We start from the raw sequence: 10069 nt of genomic DNA, 5'->3' as shown, positions 1-10069 counted from the left end.
GCAGGTAATTTGTTTTTGTAAAACTGCAGTGTGACTTGAGTTCTTAAAAAAAAAATCAGATTGACATTCTACACCTCTGCTCTCAGCAGAGTTTTTTTCCCAGAACCCTTGTTCAGTATGACAAATAGCTTTCAACAAGGACAGTGGACCTGGCAAAGGCAACTTGTTCCAGGAGGTGAAGTGGAAGAAAGTTAATGTTCAGTATTTCAAGGAAGGCATTATTTTGCAGTTCCTAGCAATCGGGATTGTTCAATCCTGTGTTTTTGTAAGCAACATCTGAACTTACTGTTAACTGGTAACAGTAAGGTAGGTAGGTATAGACAAAGTCTATCTGCTTTATAAACAGTTTCCCTATTGTCCATGGCTACCTTTGGAATAGTATTGCAACTGAAAACTAGAATCTATTTTCCATGGGGGCTAATGGTTAAACTTCTAAGGTTTTTTTACAAAGCCTCATCTTTCAAATCTTTCTTGGAGTATGTTTTATAGTTCTGAGGGGGTTAATAGTATGAGGAATAAAGCCTAATGATAGTCCTGTAGTTGGAAATAATTGTGCTGTGTGTATACAGGGTTCTAAAACATTTAGTGTCTATTTGTCTTCCTCGAGTAGATGGCTGAATATTACAGGCTTGCTATTGCAACCAGCAGGATTGCCATCTGCGTTTTCAGGATTTCACATCGTTATAGGTACCAGGTAAGCATCCTATGAATGCCTAGAAAGAGTTCTTTTTTTAAAAAAACCCAACCAGACAAACCTTTTTTGGTGAATTCCAGTTTCTCTGTTCCCTTGTATTTTGTTTGAAGTAAAATCCTGGTGCAGAAGTGATCTGTTTCTTGTTCTGTTTCCCTTGGAGTGTCTCATGGGCAGCCCAGCTGGTGCCTGCTGTGGTGACAGCCCAGTGTCTCTTTTCAGCCAGGCAGGTATCAGTTCCCACTGAGGTGCTGAAATTTCTCTCTACAACTACAAATACCTGAAAGTCTTTCATCTGGAGGAGAGATCTGACACAAGGTCAAAGAATCAAATGCATGGGGGATGTTGCCCTCAAGTGTTTCACTTCAAAGAAATTTAGGATTCAAGCCTTGCAGGGATGTGCTGATGCTCAGAAAGTGCTTCAGACTCAAGTGTTTATTCATATCTGCAGCCAGGGCTAGTTGGAGTGTGAAGTTTTTTTTGGTTTTGTAAGGAAAGTCAGAATCACGTGTGGGCACTTCTCTGATTTTCTTTCTTTCTCATGGCATAGTGCTCTGCGATACAGATTCAGGAGGAGGGAAAGGAAATACCCACAGAAATGTTTTCATCCATGGACGTCCTCATTCCATCTCCTGTCAGCTTCTAGAAGGGACTTTAATTAATTGCTAACTCAAAACCAAAACTCCCTGTCTAATTTTGTCATGCCTATTTGGAAGAAAAATTTTGGGAAGCTTCTTCCAAGGAAACAAAGTCTTCTTGTGAGTTTTGCTGTGAGTTCAGTTGTATCTTCCTTACCAATGCAGATTGACAGGTCATATCTAGTGATAGAAGCAAGTACAGCCTTACAGCCTGTATGTCCCAAGATACAGTGCAAGCAGAGCAGAAAGGGGCTCATCTGGAAAATTCATGTTTCCTAAGAAAGGCTTTGAGCTCTTTTTGAAGTGTGGATAACCAGAAAAAAGATTAAAGTTTCCATACATGGCCCAGTCACTCATTTGAAGTAAACTTTTTTAAAAATCAAAAAACCAACCAAAACCACATTGAATTCTTATGTTGTTCAATCACAGATAGATATTACCATTGTGCTGCTTTCCTCCTTGGACTGAGGTCAGACAGGTTGGCTTTTCTGTATCTCAGACTTGACTTTGTTTTCTTGGCATAGGTGGGTGTATCATGGGATGTAACTCAAGAATAACCATAATATTGTGACTGGTGAGGAAGTAAGATTGAAAATTAAACAGTGACTATGTCTAGTTTTAAATTGCTTTAGTTCAGAGTTGGAATATACCTAAGGGTTGTGTAGTAAGTTTTTCTCTTCCCTTCGTAGCATCTGACCAGTAGCTCAGGACCAGAACCTTCATGTCACTGATTTTACTGAAATTGTCATTTCATTAAACCAGACTAAGAAAAAAACAAGCACAAAATAGCTTGGAAGTCTAATGTGCCTAGTGCAGCTCTAATGAGAAGAAAGGGTCGTGTATATCTGAACAAATTATTTCTCCTAATCCAAATCCCACCAGTTTGCCACCAAGCCTAAGAAATGCATTCTGAAGTAGAGGGGGAAAAGCACTGTAGAGGTAGTGAAAGAACGGAACAGAGAAATCTGATTGCTCTCTGTTGAAATCAGTATCATCTGCATAGGAAAACATTATTTCTACATTGTATACTAGAGTATCATTTGAAAGACCACAATGGGCATCTGTTATGGTAAGTTTTATGAAAACAGAGGCTGTAAAGGAGGCTGTATTCTGAAGGGCTTAATGCTCATTAGTCAGGGTGAAGGGCAGAATAAGAACAGGGAGTTCAGTCCCACAAAAAGCTGTATTTGGATGCTGAGTATTGAGCTGTTCTCTCCTTGGTATCTGCATTACTTACAAATCTGCTACTCCAACCAGCTCTTGTCTCAGAAGTACTCCTGTTAAGAAATTGGGCTATTTCTGGTTTTTCTGAGTTGTTTCTAGTGGATGTGATTTCAAGCAGTTGAGCTTTCTCCGGTGAAAAATGGTTATTTTTCCTGCACAGGGAGAACAAGGTGTGAATTTGAGCTGGATGAGGGTGAAGGATGCATCTGCCAGTTAGTCTGCTTACTTTCAGATGGGTCCCTGGTGGCTGGTCCCTTTTTTTGGGGCTGCCCAGTTGAAGTTGGTGGCACATGGGTGTTTGGGGTTGGTGGTGAAATGAGGCAGCAATGGAGGTTGTCAACACCAAACACAGAGTGGAAGAAGTTGGGGTCCTGTTGGGTTTCTTTCTTCTGGTGATGAGAACTGTCACTTGCACCTCTGAAGGGACTGCGTTAAACAAACTTCCCCAATACTTCTCCTAGCAATAGATGGATTCATCACATTTCTCACTGCAATGCTTGTTTTGGGTAGTGCAGCATTATGATTTATTTTAGAAGGTAAGACTTCATTGGAACGTCTTTGCAGCTCAAAACTTTGAGGGCTGAATTCATTTCATTTGGAGCATAAGTAAGCTGATGGTAACAACAATAAATCATGCTTTCTGAGAACTATAGAAATTATTCATAGATGTAGAAATCTCTAGCTGTTTTATCCCCACTTCATATTTTAATTTATGCTTGCTTTTCAAACTCCAGCTTTTAAAAATGTATAGTCTCTTTTTCAACGCATCCTCTTTTCAAGTGAGAGAAGGAATAATTTTAGAAAATTCTGGGGCCAAATAATTAAAAAAAGATAAAAAGCAAACAAAAGTCCTTTATGCAATATCCCTGTCTACCATTTGTTCCAATAAAGAATAAAAGCCAGATGGTGTTATGTGGGCATTAGAGCAGGGGGTTGTAGCCAGGGCTCTGGTGTCTCTTTGCAGCCAAGATGGTGGCCTGGATTTTATTGCTCTTGATGGACTTGTGTTCCAGAACTTGTTATATTCTTGGAGTTGGGCACGAAGGAACAGGATGAAGCAATGATTTTAACCCTGCTCTGAGATGGGAGGGAAGCAGGGTTCAGGTTTTGGCTCTGCTTCAGCTTTTGTGAATTTACAGGAGTGGCCCAGGCATGGACTCTTCCAGTCCCAGCCCTGGATCTGAAGAGAGAACGGGGTGCTGGCATCCCAGCTCTGTTCCTGATGGAAATGAGTGTTCCTGATGGAAATGGGTGTACCTTTACCCATTCAGTGCTGAACCACTTGGAGCGAGACAAGGACCCACCTTAGAGCATAAGGAGGTCACAAGAGAGATGCAGAAGCTCTGAGTTAATGTTGCTCAAGGCAGGGGATAGCAGGAGAAGTGCTCAGCACTGGTCACTTGGGTAAGTTCTCACTTTCCAGGTCAGACTCCTGCAGGAGGATGGAGCTTGGGATGTTCCTTTGTTTGCTGAGATGTCTCTTAGCTCAGCTGTAGCTGCAGAGCATGAGAGCATGTCTGGATCCAGAGTGAGAATGCCTTTGGCATGAAGATTTCATTAAAATTCCACGTTTTCAAAGTCAGTATTTTTCATCAGTTAGCAGTGATATGTATCAGAAACATTTTAAATTTTATTCTTCCTTTTAATAGAAAGCTACTAGCAATTGCTGATAGCAAATGGGAGCATGTATGGATAAAGCTTTTCTGTTCTCTACTGCTGTAGCCTTGCTGGCTCCCCTTCAGCAGTTGTTGGTTTGGAGTGGGTTTGTTATTTAATTTCATCCCATTTTTTCCTCCCCAATAATTACTCCTTGCCAAGAGTATCAAATCTGAGAACTGGAGTGAGTGTGTTACAAGAAAATGGAGAGATGCCGCAAAGTGCCTTGGTACAAGAGAATGTGAGGAGGGATTTCACAGAAGAGTGGAGAGTGTTTGGGCTGCACTCCACTGGAGAGAAATACAGTGCAGACTGGCAGATGCAGAAAAAAGATAATAAAATAGTGAAATTAAGTAAAGGGAATAGAACAGAAGGAGGGTGATGAGTGATGAATAAGCAGAAAAGATGAGCAGAGTAACATGGGCAGAAAGGATCTCTTCCCACTGCCTCAATGTGGTTTACACAAAGAGGTGATAACTCAGTGGGACCAGGTGGACTCGTTTGTGCTCTCCACTGCTCAGCAGCACTTGTTTCAGCTGCCCCAAAGAATGAGTTTCAGACTCAGCACAGATAGCTGCTCTTTTGACAGCCAGTTCAGGGACCTGTCAAGGGGCTTTCCAAAGGACTCAGTGTCTGTGGGAAAATGCTGAGCAACGTCTGAGATTGTGGTCAGTTAAGAGCCATCTGAAAGGGAGCTGGAAGATTTTAAAGCTCTAATTTCTGTCCTAGAATGCTCAAAAAAACAGTGCTCTGAGATGTCAATCCTGTGACTGGCTTTATGGCTCTGATTTTATCCCAGTGTTTTACTGCTGGCTGTGGTGGAGTAAGTCTTGGTTCTTGCTGTTGTAAATGGGAGAGCAAGACCAAGATGTTTCTAAATACCTGGAATTCTTTTTTTTTTTTTTTTTTTTTTTTAGTGAAATACAATTTCTAGAGTGAAAATAACAATAAACCAAAGAGGTTTTTTAATATCCTGGACATCCTAAGAGTCATCCATGTCTTTTCCTGCCAAGTGTAGGGAGTCTGGTAGGATGAGCCGCCCCTGGCAGCTGCAGGGACAGTGAATAATTGAGTGTTGGAGAAGTCAGCTCCAAACCCAAGGTGGCAAGCTGGGCATAGGAGGGGTGTTTTGATGCTGAATGGCATCATTATGGACAAACCCAGAAGCTGCTCTTCCTAAGAGATTTGTCAGGAAGCTGAAAACTCCTTACAAGTTTTCTTGGCTGATGCAGCAGAAACAGGGGAACTATAGGAACAGTGGAGTGGGAGCGTGAAGGACGCAGTGGGAGAAGCACTGCGTCTTCAGCAGAATCAGCTTCTGGAAATAAGGGAGTGAGTCCAGGGCTTGGTCCTTTTGGGGTTTTTTCATCCAGCATTTAGTAGGCCAAAATATACTTTTTCAATTTCATTTTGTGGTATCTTTGCTATCTTTTAATTCCATTTCATTTCTTGATTCCTCATTTCATTTATTTCATGAAATGAAATATTAAGATTTCAATTAAATAATTTCAAGAAATAAAGAATTTTCGTGAAGGAATTAAGTGAAAACAATGAGATTGAATTGGAAGAAATGAAGTGTCTCAAAATGAAGCTAAAATGAAATAATTTTCATTGAAATCTCAAGATTTTGTTTGCTTTCATGAAATGAAGGGGTTTTGTCACAGCAGGGTACCCAAATTGCTCACTGAACACTTTATGAATCCAGCCATGGTGATGTGGATATCAGCAGCAGCAATAAGCTGTCATTAGGGCTATAATTACTGTATAGTAATTATACATTATCACATGCTGGACTCACCCTTCAAACCAAAACCCCCATCCCAGAGCCTTCCCAGTTTAAGGGCCAGGTAAGAGCAGGCAGGATGAGCCAGCAGAGGGAGTGGTTCCCACGCACATGCCTTGTGCCAGCTGGCTTTGCCCAGGAGTTGGCCCATGGCTGCTGGAGAATGGCCCAGGGGACCTGTTCGTGGTGGATGGGGACAGGAATGATGTAGGCTGGTGGTGCAGTCCTGTTCGGGGTCAGGTGAGGCTTCAGAGCCCTGCAGGCAGAAGAGCCAGCACACACAGCCATCTGGGTAACACGATAAGGCACTCATGGCATCTGAAAAGAAAGGCTCAGCCATCTAAAAAAAGCCCTGTGGTGGGGATAAGGCATTATTTAACACCTTAACTGAAAGGGCTCTGACCTGTGCGCCAGATTTAGGTTTGAGGAATGTGTACAATTATTTAATTTTAAAAGCAGAGGTGCACAGAGCTGGCATGCAGATAATAATAATTGTCAACAAATACACTTATTTACAGCTTAAGAGTATGATTTGGGGCTACCACACATGGCCCCACTGTGCAAGGCACTGTACAAGCACCTAGATGAGGGTAGCTCATACCTCTTAAGCTGTTCAGACAGGGTTGAGCAGGAAGAAGATGCTGGAGGCAGCAGAGCAGGGTAGGATGTGCACTGAGAGGATGAAAGGCAGAGCTACAGGAGGGATGCTACAAGAAAGGCAGAGAGGGAGTTTTTACAAGGGCATGTAGTGGTGGGACAAGGGGTAACAGCTTTAAAGAAGAAAAGTTTAGATTGGATAGAAGGAAGAAATTCTGCACTGTGAGGGTGGGTGAGATAGTGGACCAGGCTGCCCAGATAAGTTGTGGATGCCCACCCTGTTCCTGGAAACCTTCAAGGCCAGGTTGGATTGGCCTTTGAGCAACTTGGTCTCACAGAAGGTGTCACTGCTCAAGGCAGGGGTGTTGGAACTACATGTGGTCTTTAAGGTTCCTTCTATGAATTCAGATGGGATTTACACCAAGCAGCAATTTTTTTGCACACCAAATTGCATTGCAGTTTTAATAGCAAGCCTACCAGAAAGGGTCATCTTAAAAATGCTCCAAGTAACTGGCCAAGCAAGAGTACCTCCATCTCCTCACACCTTACAACACCTTTCTTCCTCCTGGAGCTTCCTCCAGCAGGATTTTTCCTACCTGGGCTGAGCAAGGCCCAAACCAGGGACCAGCAGAGGGATGTCAGCTGCCATCACGGTCCCCTCTTCTCATTCTGAGCCCAGCTGTCCTGGAGGAAGCTTCACATGCCTGGAGGGTCACTGGCTGTTCACTCTGCTTCTGCAGGGGACTGAGGGTGCTCCCAGGGCACCCAGGCACCAAGGGAGCCAGGAAACAAGGAGTCAGAGAGTCCACTAAACAACTGGAGAAGCCACCGCAATGGTCAGGTCAGGTAGTATGTGAGTATGACCTCCCAAAAGGTGGTAGCACAACTATCCTCCAACTTTTAGCTTGCCAGAAGCTCCATTGCTGCCTCATCATGTGGTACCAGGGAAAAAAAAGTTCCCTTTCAGCACTAAAGTTTGCTGCAGGTCTTCAGCCTCTCACAGGATGGGGGGCCCACACAGACATGGGTCTCATGTCTTAATTGCTGCCCTGCTTTGTGTCAGACTGGAGGGCACTGGCATAGGACTGAGTTCTGGACTGCAGCAGGGCCGCGCAGGGTTACTCTGGAAAATATGCACACTGATATTTTGTTCATCTAAAGCTGAAGTGGTCGGTATGAAAGAAAATAGCTCGTGGTCTTCATACCTCGAGTCAATGAATTCCTGGGCCTTTTATAGCTCAGGAATGCTGGGCACCCGTGTTTGGTTTTACAAGGCTTCGAAGCCACAGCTTAAGGTCTGGATGAACATTAATCACAGCAGCACGATGACAGCTGCTCGTGTTTTTACCCCTCTCTCAGGTGGGACTGCACTGTGGACATTGTGCCCTGTTTTCCCCACTTGCTTTGGTGTGCAGAGAGGGAGGTTACTACCTTCAGGCTGACTTATCTGACCCAGAGTGGTCGAGGAACACAGCGGGATGGTCAAGACCAGCCTGGTTTGTTGGATTGCATCCAGACCCCAGACTGGGGATCCTGATGACAAGCAGGATCCTGGCAGCATCCGTCCTGCCAGGGAGTGAGATCTGAACTTTTCACATTTCACTGCCAGTGTACCTTAAGTCCAGACCCAGAGGGTATTTAAAGTCTGAAATCACAGCTTTTCCCAAGAATGCACCTCACTGCTCTTTGTATGTTTGCCCCTCTCAAACTTTGGGAGGACAAAGCCCTGAACACAGTAACAAACAAGTGCAGAAGAGATGACACAGCCACACAGTGCACTGAATCCAAGTGAATCCTAAAAAGGTCTTGTCATTTTGGATGGGACTAGATTTTTGAATGCTTCTAAATGGCAATCTTGCTAATATTTTTAGCTCTTCTGATCTCTTTCTTTACATGATGCAGGCCTGTTACTTACTTTTGGAATAATGGACTTTAATGTTTAAACAAACTGACTCCAGAAGTTTGCTTCTTTGCATGTTTATTCCTGACATTAATATGCAAAATATATTTAACCTGCAGAGAGTGTTACAGAGACTTTCTTTACATGATGCAGGCCTGTTACTTACTTTTGGAATAATGGACTTTAATGTTTAAACAAACTGACTCCAGAAGTTTGCTTCTTTGCATGTTTATTCCTGACATTAATATGCAAAATATATTTAACCTGCAGAGAGTGTTACAGAGACATTCTGTTTTTTTGGCCGGACCATCTGTGGTGAAGACACAACCCAAAAGTGGAGTAAGCCCCCTCCTTGTTATACCTGAACACATGAGGCTTTTCCCATCCTAATATTGATTTGGCCTCTGTTAGTTTCCTTTTCTTCCATGGCTTTGAAAAACAAGATACATGCCAAATTTTACTGTCAAATCTTGAATTGAAGGAAGTTGAATAGTCACAATCTCAGCAATCACCAAACTTTCGTTCTTGGCACAAAAAATACTGCCAGCTGCCATATCTTGAAGATGGAGTGATAAATGGGTCAGGCTGACCTGTTGCTTGCATGAGGAACACACGGTGCTGGGATCTGGGTCAAGCAAACTTCTCCTCAAGTTTCTGCAGCCCCCCCTGGATCTTTGCTGACATACTCCTGCTCAGGACAGGAGACAGGTTGGTTTTTTTTAACATGTGCAAGGATCTGGGGAGAGAAAGTTGGGACAGGAAGAGAATTTATAGAGGAGAGAGGCCCTTAGTGGCATTCATGCCTTTCATGCCTGCAGCTCCCTGGGACCTGATTCAGGAATTTTTTAACAGACACTTTCAAGAGCATGTGAGAGCCTGCTGAGCAAACCTCCCTAACTCAGAGCCAGACACTTGGCTCACTTTTGCTCCCTTCCCCCATTTATTTCAGTTGCATAAACAAACATAGGAACAATATTTCCACCAGGCTGGAGCATTCCCCCTGCCAGCACTACGGCATGAAACGGGATCTGATCTTTATTCCTTACTGAGCACAGTATATAATTCAAGAACATCTACATATAAAAGATATTTAGGTACCTCACTCACACTGATCCAACATCTGTCAAATAAAGAAGCCCCAGACCCTCAATAAAAAAATTTAAAAAAAAAAAAAAAAATCAGTGGGAGTTCTATGCTTAGCAGGAATAGGGCTAAAAAATATTCCTATCTTCACCAAAGTATCTCATTAAGTTTCCCCTCTCATTTCCTTCCAGTGAAGACAATCTCACTAAGACATCTCTCTCTCATCTCTTCTTGATCATCTCTGAAATCATGCTCTTCTTGCTTGGGCAAGCACCCAGTTTGATCCTCTGCCTTGGAGACCCACAGATTTCATGCCCAGGTGACACCTGCTGTAGGGCCTTTCATTAACACCTGTGAAAAATGGAGAGGATGCAACCTTAAAAGTCCCTGAGGTATCTCCTCTTAGTCTTAACACATTGTTTGCAAAGCCTAAAAACTTTTTTTAAAGTCCTTTCTTCCAGAGGACTGAATGTATTCACACTGGAAAACTGAGAAAA

This window comes from Vidua macroura, chromosome 2, assembly GCF_024509145.1.
Source record: "Vidua macroura isolate BioBank_ID:100142 chromosome 2, ASM2450914v1, whole genome shotgun sequence".
Lineage (NCBI taxonomy): Eukaryota > Metazoa > Chordata > Aves > Passeriformes > Viduidae > Vidua > Vidua macroura.
The sequence above is the reverse complement of the archived record's forward strand: the minus strand, read 5'-3'. Positions refer to the sequence as shown.